The following is a 10,137-nucleotide window of genomic DNA, read 5'->3' on the forward strand; positions in this document are numbered from 1 at the left end:
TTCATATATATAGATAAAATATTGATTTAGGCGAATAGAAACACAAAAAGGACAGTAAAAAAAAAAATCATAAGAAACAAGGTTTTGAAGTGTCTGTCCTAAATCTAAGAGATATATATTTCCTGAGTTTTTATATATAATTTTAAAAAACGAATATATATATATATATATATATATATATATATATATATATATATATATATATTAGTTATGCTAATATAGTTGAGACCAGTGTATTGCAGTTACCCTAGTTATGCTAATATAGTTGAGACCAGTATATTGCAGTTAATTTCGTATTTGACTAAATAGGTAAAATATCTTTGAGTAGTAAATTGGGAATCAACTTGTCCCAGACAGTTCGCAACAGAACATACAATTTATTGTGATCATCTGGTTGAGCTTGTTGACAAAACAGACCATGTTATGCCTTTTCACACTGAGATTTAATTGTCAAAGGTCTGCGGTGAGTCTGTGTAAACTATGCAATGATATTGGAGACAGGTTTATATCAGTGAATGGCCATCTATTCATCTACTGTTATACTATGTCTAACTAACAGCCATATAGCAGCCAGAGAAACTTTATGTTCTCACTTTATAATACAATATTCAGATTTTTCTGCCTGACTGTGGCGCACTTTACCTTAATTGTTAGGATTTTCTTGTGATCACAACAAAACTACTAATTTTGCTCAAATAGAGATCAAAAAAACGTTTGTTTTATTTGAAGAGATGGGCCTGGTTGTGAAAGAACATTTCTCTGCCTGAGTGTGGCGCTGTTTACCGCAATTTTCTGTAGTACATGTTTTCTAAGACCCATTTTCCATCTGCTTGACCAGAAATCAAAGCCTTTGCTTATTCCTAATTTTTTGGATGGAACATTTTTGAAAACATTTATATATGCCTTCATTTCTCAAATATAGACTCTTAGATTTCATTTGACATGCACATATGAACTTCACATTATGGTGCTCATGGGTCCTTTTACATGGAAATAACCATCTTTATTTGTAACGCTGGCTATAGTTAACACAAAAGAAGGACATTGAATGCTACCTGAATTGACTCAGAAAAGTAACATAGGTAGGCCTTCAGTAACCAGCGAGGTCAAACAGATGTGTGTGTGTTAGATTATTCAGTGTCCACAGCAGCACTATTGATTACTCTCTACCCCTGGTTCATGTGATGCATATGGTCTTATCCATGCTCTCACTAACCCTAATATTTTCTCTGTCTCCCCTTCCGGGCCTGAGGCTCTAAGACCGCGACTGAGAACACCCTGGCCTGACACGTTGACCTGCCTGGCCCAATCTCACCTGGCCCCCCCTCTACCTGCCTGATACAGGGGGGGCTGCGAGCTCAGTCATTGATGTCTATTTTCTTTTCTTTAATATATTATTTTGGCAGTAACCCTCCAAAAAGTAATTCATAAACCTTTTTAATTTCCATATGTATAGAAAGCTAGGGGTGCATGTTTGGTTTTTGCCCTAGCACTACACAGCTGACTCATAACCAACTCACCATCAAGCTTTGATTATTTGAATCAGCTGTGTAGTGCTAGGGCAAAAACTAAACGTGCACAAAGGATGGGCCCCAGGACTGAGTTTGGAAAAATGTTCCAGATAGTTTGGAAAAAGGTTCCACATATCCTGCCTAAGCTGTTTACGTGCACCTTTGATATCCCGCTCACAAGTATCCCTGCAACTATGAATAAACATAATATTCCTAATTTAAATTAAAATGGAATAGTAACTGAAATCTGGACACTGACTGCAGGTAGGCCTATAACCTCTCACCTGTAGCCTAAAATAATATGAACTCCTGCAGAATGATGCATTTCTTGTGGTAAAATGATATTATACATGTTATGTTTGTCTGGAAAAAATGATAAAACCGGTCCATTTTCTCTGCAGTTGTTGAACGAATCGACTGATGTCAGTAAGGAAGCCCAGTTCATTCTGTTTGTGCGATACAGAGACATTTCGGAAATTAATGAGCACATTCTGTTCTGCAAGAAGCTAACGGGGAGCACTACATTTTACATTACATTTACGTCATTTAGCAGACGCTCTTATCCAGAGCGACTTACAGTAGTGAATGCATACATTTCATACATTTTTTTTCTGTGCTGGTGAGGATGTGTTTCACGTTATTGACAGCTTTTTCTCAGAGCACAATCTGGATAGGAAATCCTGTGTTCGTGTGCACACCTGGGAGAGTGAAAGGATTAATTAAGAAGATAAATCCCACTGTATAATTCACAGAGGCATTGGCCAGCAATAAAACAAGTCCAGAGTTGCATGATGTTTTGAATAATGCAGTGAACTTTATCCATCCAGTCCAGGCCTCTGAATCACCGACTGTTTGAAAAGCTCTGTGATGACAGTGGGACGGAGCACCAGCAGCTACTGCTTAACACCGACGTCCGTTGGCTATCTAGTAGGAAAACGCTACAGAGGCTTTTTGAGCTGCGATCTAAAGTAATGATTTTCTGTCTGAGCACTCACACACCCTCTTGTGTCGGTGTTCGACGACAGACTGGGGAGCCCGCCGTGCCTATCTTGCTGATGTGTTCATCAAACTGAACAACCGGAATCCAGCTGTGCAAGTTAAAGAAAAACACATCCTAAACATGTATGACAAAGTGTGTGGATTCATTAAGAAGATCAAACTCTGGGAGTGGAAATGTGAAGATGGGGATATCAGTTGTTTCCAGCAGCTTGACACCTACAATGGGCTATATTTCTACAGGTGATGTTGACAAAGCTCATATGGTGCAAATAGTGAGCTCACATTTATCCAAAATCAGTGAGTACAATTTCTACTTCCCTGACATTGAAAACAAGTCTGCCAAACTCGACTGGGTGTGTCATTTGTTATTTTTTAACATCTCATTTAGGAATCATGCCGGTCGCACGTGCATGAGGGGGTACTTCAGGCAGGTCAAAGGGTTTTAGTGGTACAGTACCCCAAAAAGTATGGATACTACCGTTCTAGGGCACACTGGCATAATGCTGTTTCTCTAGATCCCCGCAAGGTCAGAGTTCGTGCTCTCTCCCAGCTTGGATAGAAAGTTGTGCATAAAACCAGTCTATTAATGCTCAATAATAGGTTACAGTCAGTCCACCCTCAGAACACTGGTGGGCTGCAACACTAATTTACTAGGGAGTGTTTCATTATGCAGTGTAGGCCTACGATCTATAGCTGTATACCGTTTTTGGCTGCTATTTATACACTTAAAAAAAAAAGAGACATCAAATAGCCTAATGCTGCGTTTAGATGAGGGACATATAAACCATCATACCAGTTGGCATAGCGGGGCAAGAAAGAGGGTCATGGCAAAAGCAAGCCAGCGCGATGATTCTCACGCATTGAAAAGTACTGCTTTTATTTTTCTAATTAGTCCGTTAAATATTCAGCACGTTAACTTTTCAACTGTGCTTCAAATCGTTTTGAAAATCGTAACATCTGCACCTACAATTTAACATCAAGAGCTGAACCTCTATCATTGTCTTGTCTTTCCGTAGTACTGTAAATTGCAGCACATTGAAGAATATGATTGGTCTAGTTATGTAAGGGATCAAAGGGACTGGGTGCATGTTTTTTACTTCTTAGGGATCGGCATCCAGTCAACAGGACAGTTGTAAATCATGCAGCGCCTTGTGTCACGATCGCAGATTTTAGAGAAACAACAAATGTCGGTACATATAAGTGTCTTATATCGTCTGAAAGCTTACATTCTTGTTAATATAACTGCACTGTCCAATTTACAGTAGCTATTACTGCAAAGAAATGCCATGCTATTGTTTTGGGGAGAGCTCCTAACGACAAAACACTTTTTTTTCACCACGATAGGTTTGATAAATTCACCTCTGAAGGTGAAATGTGTACTTATATTCGGAAATCTTGCTCTGATTTATCATCCAAGGGGTCCCAGAGATAACATGAAGTGTCGTTTTGTTAGATAAAATCCTTTTTAATATCGTAAAAAGGTCCACATAGCAGGCACGATCGATTTTGTATTTCCACTCGTTCAATTTGCAAAGAAAGGAATCTGTGAAAATCTAACCCTAAATGTTGTTTCAACCAGTCGAATCACGTCCGTATGTATTCCTCAGAGATCCTAGAACGTAACCATACTTCACTATATCATTAGGTGTGTAGTATATCCTATAGGACACCAGAGTTGGTCAGAGAGCGACGCCTTCATGGCACGCTGATGACGCAGCCTGTCTTCATTTGATCAACTGTATGTTTGTCAAATAAGCACCAATCGTGGTAATATGAATGCAAATGTCTCCTTCACAATTTGACCAAATGTACCTGGGTGACTTCACACTAAATGTCATGAAGTTCGCTCATACTTCAAGTTATCCGTCTGAAACTTTGCACATACACTGCTGTCATCTTGTGGATACCATCGGAATTACAACCAGAGTGATGGCTAAAACTGGGACCTTTCTCTTGCATTTCAAAGATGGTGGTAGAAAAAATCTGGTAGTTTTTTTTCTTTGTATTTTCTTCTACCAGATCTATATTCTCCTACATTCAATTCACATTTCCACAAACTTCAAAGTGTTTCCTTTCAAATGGTACAAAGAATATGCATATCCTTGCCTCAGGGCCTGAGCTACAGGCAGTAAGATTTGGTATGTCATTTTAGGCGAAAATTGAAAAAAATGGGTCTAGAAACACCCCTCAAGATTAGAGCGGAGTTGAATGGAGCGAGAGAATGATCTGTTGAGTTTAGAAAACTAAAAAGAGTAGAACGGTAGTGCTGTTTTATGTACAATGTTGTCAACAAAATTAGGTTGCTGATACTACAATCCCTATTGCAGAATGCAGCCTTTTGACAGTATGTACTAAAGTTGATTTAATCCACTTGCATTAGTCCCCTTGTTTGGTGATTGGAATTTAGACTGTGTCAAGTAAAAGGCTGCAGACAGACCTACATACAGTATGTTTTAGCAGGGGGGTTTGGTAGGGTGACCTGATTTGTAACTGAAAATCATTTTGTCAATGAACCGAAAAGTGCAAGTTTGATTCTAGAGGAGGGACAATTAATAGAAACGTAATTTGATTAGGGTGTAGGGACCGAGTTGTCATCAAGAGATTTAATTATTTATTTACTTTATTTAGTCTGATCAGTGGAACAATTCTCATTCTTAATGGGCTATAGGGTCATTACTGTGCTTGTCAGCAAGAACACAACTGTTAGTCCTCTAACTTATTTTATTATTCCACTTCTTCCCAATTTTGCCAGTGTAATCACATATTTGAAATCTAATATGCCTACTTGTCTTTGAAAATGAATTATAAGACTATGTATTATTGCAGCCATTCATGAACAGTTTTGAGTAAGTCATACAAATAAGCATTGGATATTAAATGCGCCAGGAATCAAATATCATTTGACATTTTAGTATTGTGCACAAGCTAGGCAGAGATGATAAGGGGACTCAACTAAACACATTAGATTTTGTCTATGTAGAGTAAAATTATGGCAATGATCTTCAACTAATAGGCATAAACCACCTGCATATTTATATTCATTACATTTTTATTGAAGATTAGGTGATTTTGAGAAGTCAATGTTATAACAAGAACAGTTTCAAACATCCAGCACTTGGGAAACATAGATCAGGAGTGGCCAACCCTCCCGGGGAGAAAGCAGGATTTCCTCTCCAGCCCTAATTTAAAGAGATATCTCACCCAAATAACAAAATGTTTGTGTCCTTACCTTGAAAGCAGTCTATGGACAAGTAGACTGCAATCTATGATTTGGTTACCAACTGCCATCAAGCATTAATAGTATTATTTCCTGTGCAGAGCCTTGGTGTAGTGGTAACACTCCACAGCACGTGTTGCATACACCTTTCCACCAAAGAACAGGGATCAATCCCTTCTTCCAACCTTCCCAGTGTTTCTAGCATTTGCCTGTCTCCTCATCTAATTTCTGTCTGAATAGTGTCAAACAAGGTATATTTTTTTATAGCATTCTTTAAATTACGTCCCCCAAAATTCTCAAAGTAACAAAGTCGTCGAATTTAGAGTTAATTTAATGTTCACAATACCCTGAATACACCTGACCTGTGTTTTTTAAAAAATTTTATTCCATGGTCATACGCCTAAACCATGTCAAAATATGTAGAATTGTTGGTAATTAGCTTTAAAACGGTACCATTTTCCATTTAGGAGTTGTGCCAGGGGACAATGAAATTCACATAGAAAATCTCACTCCAAGCTTTCTTCAAAAGTTGGTGGCCCTTCGTCATTACCTCGTACCATCTAAACGCGGCATAACAATGAGGAAAGAAGTAAGTCAGCTTGAGGATAAATTCAGCCTCTATTTATAGTTGAACTCAGAAGGTTTTGTCCAGCTAATAGCCTACACAAAATTGGCTGCAATATTCAAGGTAAATTAAATCGAATTAAATCCAATTTGAGAGACTCCCCTGGTGTCTTGAAGTCAAATCAAATGTTTTGTCACGTGCCGAATATAACAGGTAGACCTTACAGTGAAATGCTTAATTACAAGCCCTTAAACCAACAATGCAGTTACTAAATAAACTGAAGTATTGTCACATCCTGACCAGTAAAGAGGTCATTTTGTTATTGTAGTATGGTCAGGACATAACAGGGGTGTGTTTGTTTTGTGTTGTTGGGATTTCTGGGTACTGTTCTATGTCATGTATTTCTATGTTTGTATTTCTAGTTCTATTTCTATGTTCAGGGTTTTGGTTTGGCAGGAAGTTGATTTTTCATTGCTGTTTGTAGCCTGCGAAACTGTTCGTTCGTTGTGTTGCTTCTTGTTTATTGTTTTGTTGGTTCACCGTTTATATTAAAATATGATGAACCCAACCCACGCTGCGCCTTGGTCTCACTCGAACGACGGACGTGACAGAACCACCCACCAAAAGAGGACCAAGCAGCGGAGGAAGGAGCAGCAGAGAGCTATAAGGAGTCATGGACCTGGGAGGAGATCCTGGATGGGGCAGGACCATGGCACCAGGCTGGGGAGTACCGGCGCCCTAAGGAGGAGCTGGAGGCAGCTAAGGCGGAGCGGCACCATTACGAGGCGTTAAACGCACCGATTGGCAAGTGCGAGAGGCAGCCCCCCCAAAAAATTTTTGGGGGGGCACACGGGTAGTATGGCTAAGTCAGGTCGGAGTCCTGAGCCAACTTCCCGTGCTTATTATGGGGAGCGACGGATCAAGAAAGCACCGAGATATGTGGAAATGCGCACTGTATTGCCCAGACGCATTCAAAGGCCGGTGCGATCGGTGAAAGCTCCTCAGCGTTGCCAGGCTAGGTTGAGCACTGAGCCAGGAAGGGTTGTGCAGGCTGTACGTTCCTGCTCCTCGCACTAGCCCTGAGGTGCGTGTCCCTAGTCTGGCGCCTCCAAAGCCAACCCCACACATCAGGCCTCCAGTGCGCCTGCCCAGTCCAGTACATCCTGTTCCTGCTCCTCGCACTAGCCCTGAGGTGTGTGTCACTAGTCTGGCGCCTCCAAAGCCAGCCCCACCCCGCCAGTCTGGCGCAGCCAGAGTCGCCCGCCTGTCCGGCGCAGTCAGAGTCACCCGCTGCGAGGGTTCCCAGTCCGGGGTCGGCGGCGAGGGACCTCGCTCTAGAGGCGCCACCAATATGGGGTGAGCCAGTGGAGGAGCGGGGTCAGCGTCCCGCTCCTGAGCCACCTCCGTAGGGGGGAGGATTGGGAAGGGGGGGGGTGTTGCACAAGAACCGTCGGTGACGGTGGCCACCCTCCCTTCCCTCCCTTTAGTTTGGGGTTATTGTTTTTGTGAGGTTTTTTTTCTCAGGTGCATTCGGGGTCTGCACCTTTGGGGGGGGGGTACTGTCACGTCCTGACCAGTAAAGGGGTCATTTTGTTATTGTAATATGGTCAGGACATAACAGGGGTGTGTTTGTTTTGTGTTGTTGGGATTTCTGGGTACTGTTCTATGTCATGTATTTCTATGTTTGTATTTCTAGTTCTATTTCTATGTTCAGGGTTTTGGTTTGGCCTTCAATTGGAGGCAGCTGTTCTTCGTTGCCTCTAATTGGAGCCCATATTTAAGTAGGGGTTTTCAGCTTGTGTTTTGTGGGTGGTTGTTTCCATGTATAGTCATAGTACCTTACAGGACTGTTTTTCGTCGCTGTTTTGTTTCAGTGTTTTGGATCCTCTTAATAAATAAGAACATCACATTTACATTTTAATCATTTAGCAGACGCTCTTATCCAGAGCGACTTACAGTAGTGAATGCATATATTTCATAAATGTTTTCCTCTGTACTGGTCCCCTGTGGGAATCGAACCCACAACCCTGGCATTGCAAACACCATGCTCTACCAACTGAGCTACACGGGACCGAAGAAGATGAGCATTCACATACTCGCTGCATATTGGTCCGCTCAATACGACGATTGTGACAAGTATACAATAAATAAATACAATAATTTTTTGTTGTTGAACATAATTAAAGAGCAACAATAAAATAACAGTAATGAGGCTATATACAGGGGGTACTGGTACAGAGTCAATGTGCGGGGGCACAGGTTAGTCGAGGTAATTGAGGTAATATGTACATTTAGGTAGAGGTAAAGTGACTATGCATAGATAATAAACAGAGAGTGGCAGCAGCATAAAAATGCAAATAGTCCGGGTAGCCATTTGGTTAGCTCTTCAGGAGTATTATGGCTTGGGGGTAGAAGCCGTTAAGAAGCCTTTTGGACCTAGACTTGGCGCTCCGGTGCAGCTTGCCGTGCGGTAGCAACCTGCTCCACTACAGCCCCGTCGATGAGAATGGAGGGGTGCTCTGCCCTCCTTTTCCTGTAGTCCACAGTCAGCTCCTTTGTCTTGATCACCTTGAGGGAGAGGTTGTTATCCTGGCACCACACTGCCAGGTATCTGAACTCCTCCCTATAGGCTGTCTCATCATTGTCCGTGATCATGCCTATCACTGTTCTGTTGTCGGTAAACTTAATGATGGTGTTGGAGTCGTGCTTGGCCAAGCAGTCATGGGTGAACACTGAGTACAGGAGGGGACTGGGCACACACCATTGAGGGGCCCACGTGTTGAGGATCAATGTGGCAGATGTGTTGTTACCTACCCTTAGCACCTGGGGGTGGCCCGTCAGGAAGTTCAGTTGCAGAGGGAGGTGTTTAGTCCCAGGGTCCTTAGCTTAGTGGTGAGCTTTGAGGGCACTATGGTGTTGAACGCTGAGCTGTAGTCAATGAATAGCATTCTCACATAGGTGTTCCTTTTGTCCAGGTGGGAAAGGGCAGTGTGGAGTGCAATAGAAATTGCATCATCTGTGGATCTGTTGGGGTGGTATGCAAATTGGAGTGGGTCTAGGTTTTCTGGGATAATGGTGTTGATGTGAGCCATGACCAGCCTTTCAAAGCACTTCATGGCTACAGACGTGAGTGCTACGGGTCGGTAGTCATTTAGGCAGGTTACCTTGGTGTTCTTGGGCACACGGACTAAGGTGGTCTGCTTGAAACATGTTGGTATTACAGATTCGGTCAGGGACAGGTTGAAAGTGTCAGTGAAAACACTTGCCAGTTGGTCAGCGCATGCACGGAGTTCACGTCCTGGTAATCCCACTGGCCCTGCGGCCTTGTGAATATTGATCTGTTTAAAGGTCTTGCTCACATTGGCTATGGAGAGGGAGATCACACAGTCATCTGGAACAGCTGGTGCTCTCATGCATGCTTCAGTGTTGCTTGCCTCGATGCGCATATAGAAGTAATTTGGCCTAGTCAAAGCCCAGACCTCAATCCAATTGAGAATCTGTGGTATGGCTTAAAGATTGCTGTATACCAGCGGAACCCATCCAACTTGAAGGAGCTGGAGCAGTTTTGCCTTGAAGAATGGGCAAAAATCCCAGTGGCTAGATGTGCCAAGATGTGCCAAGCTTCTAGAGACATACCCCAAGATACTTGCAGCTGTTATTGCTGCAAAAGGTGTCTCTACAAAGTATTGCCTTTTGGGGGGGTGAATAGTTATGCACATTCAAGTTTTCATTTTTTTTGTCTTATTTTTTATTATTTTTTTCAAAGTGGTAGGCATGTTTTGTAAATCAAATGATACAAAGCCACCAAAATATCTATTTTAATTCCAGGTTGTAAGGCAACAAAA

This window comes from Salmo salar, chromosome 10 (assembly GCF_965601325.2).
Source record: "Salmo salar chromosome 10, fSalSal1, whole genome shotgun sequence".
In the NCBI taxonomy this organism is placed as follows: Eukaryota; Metazoa; Chordata; class Actinopteri; order Salmoniformes; family Salmonidae; genus Salmo; species Salmo salar.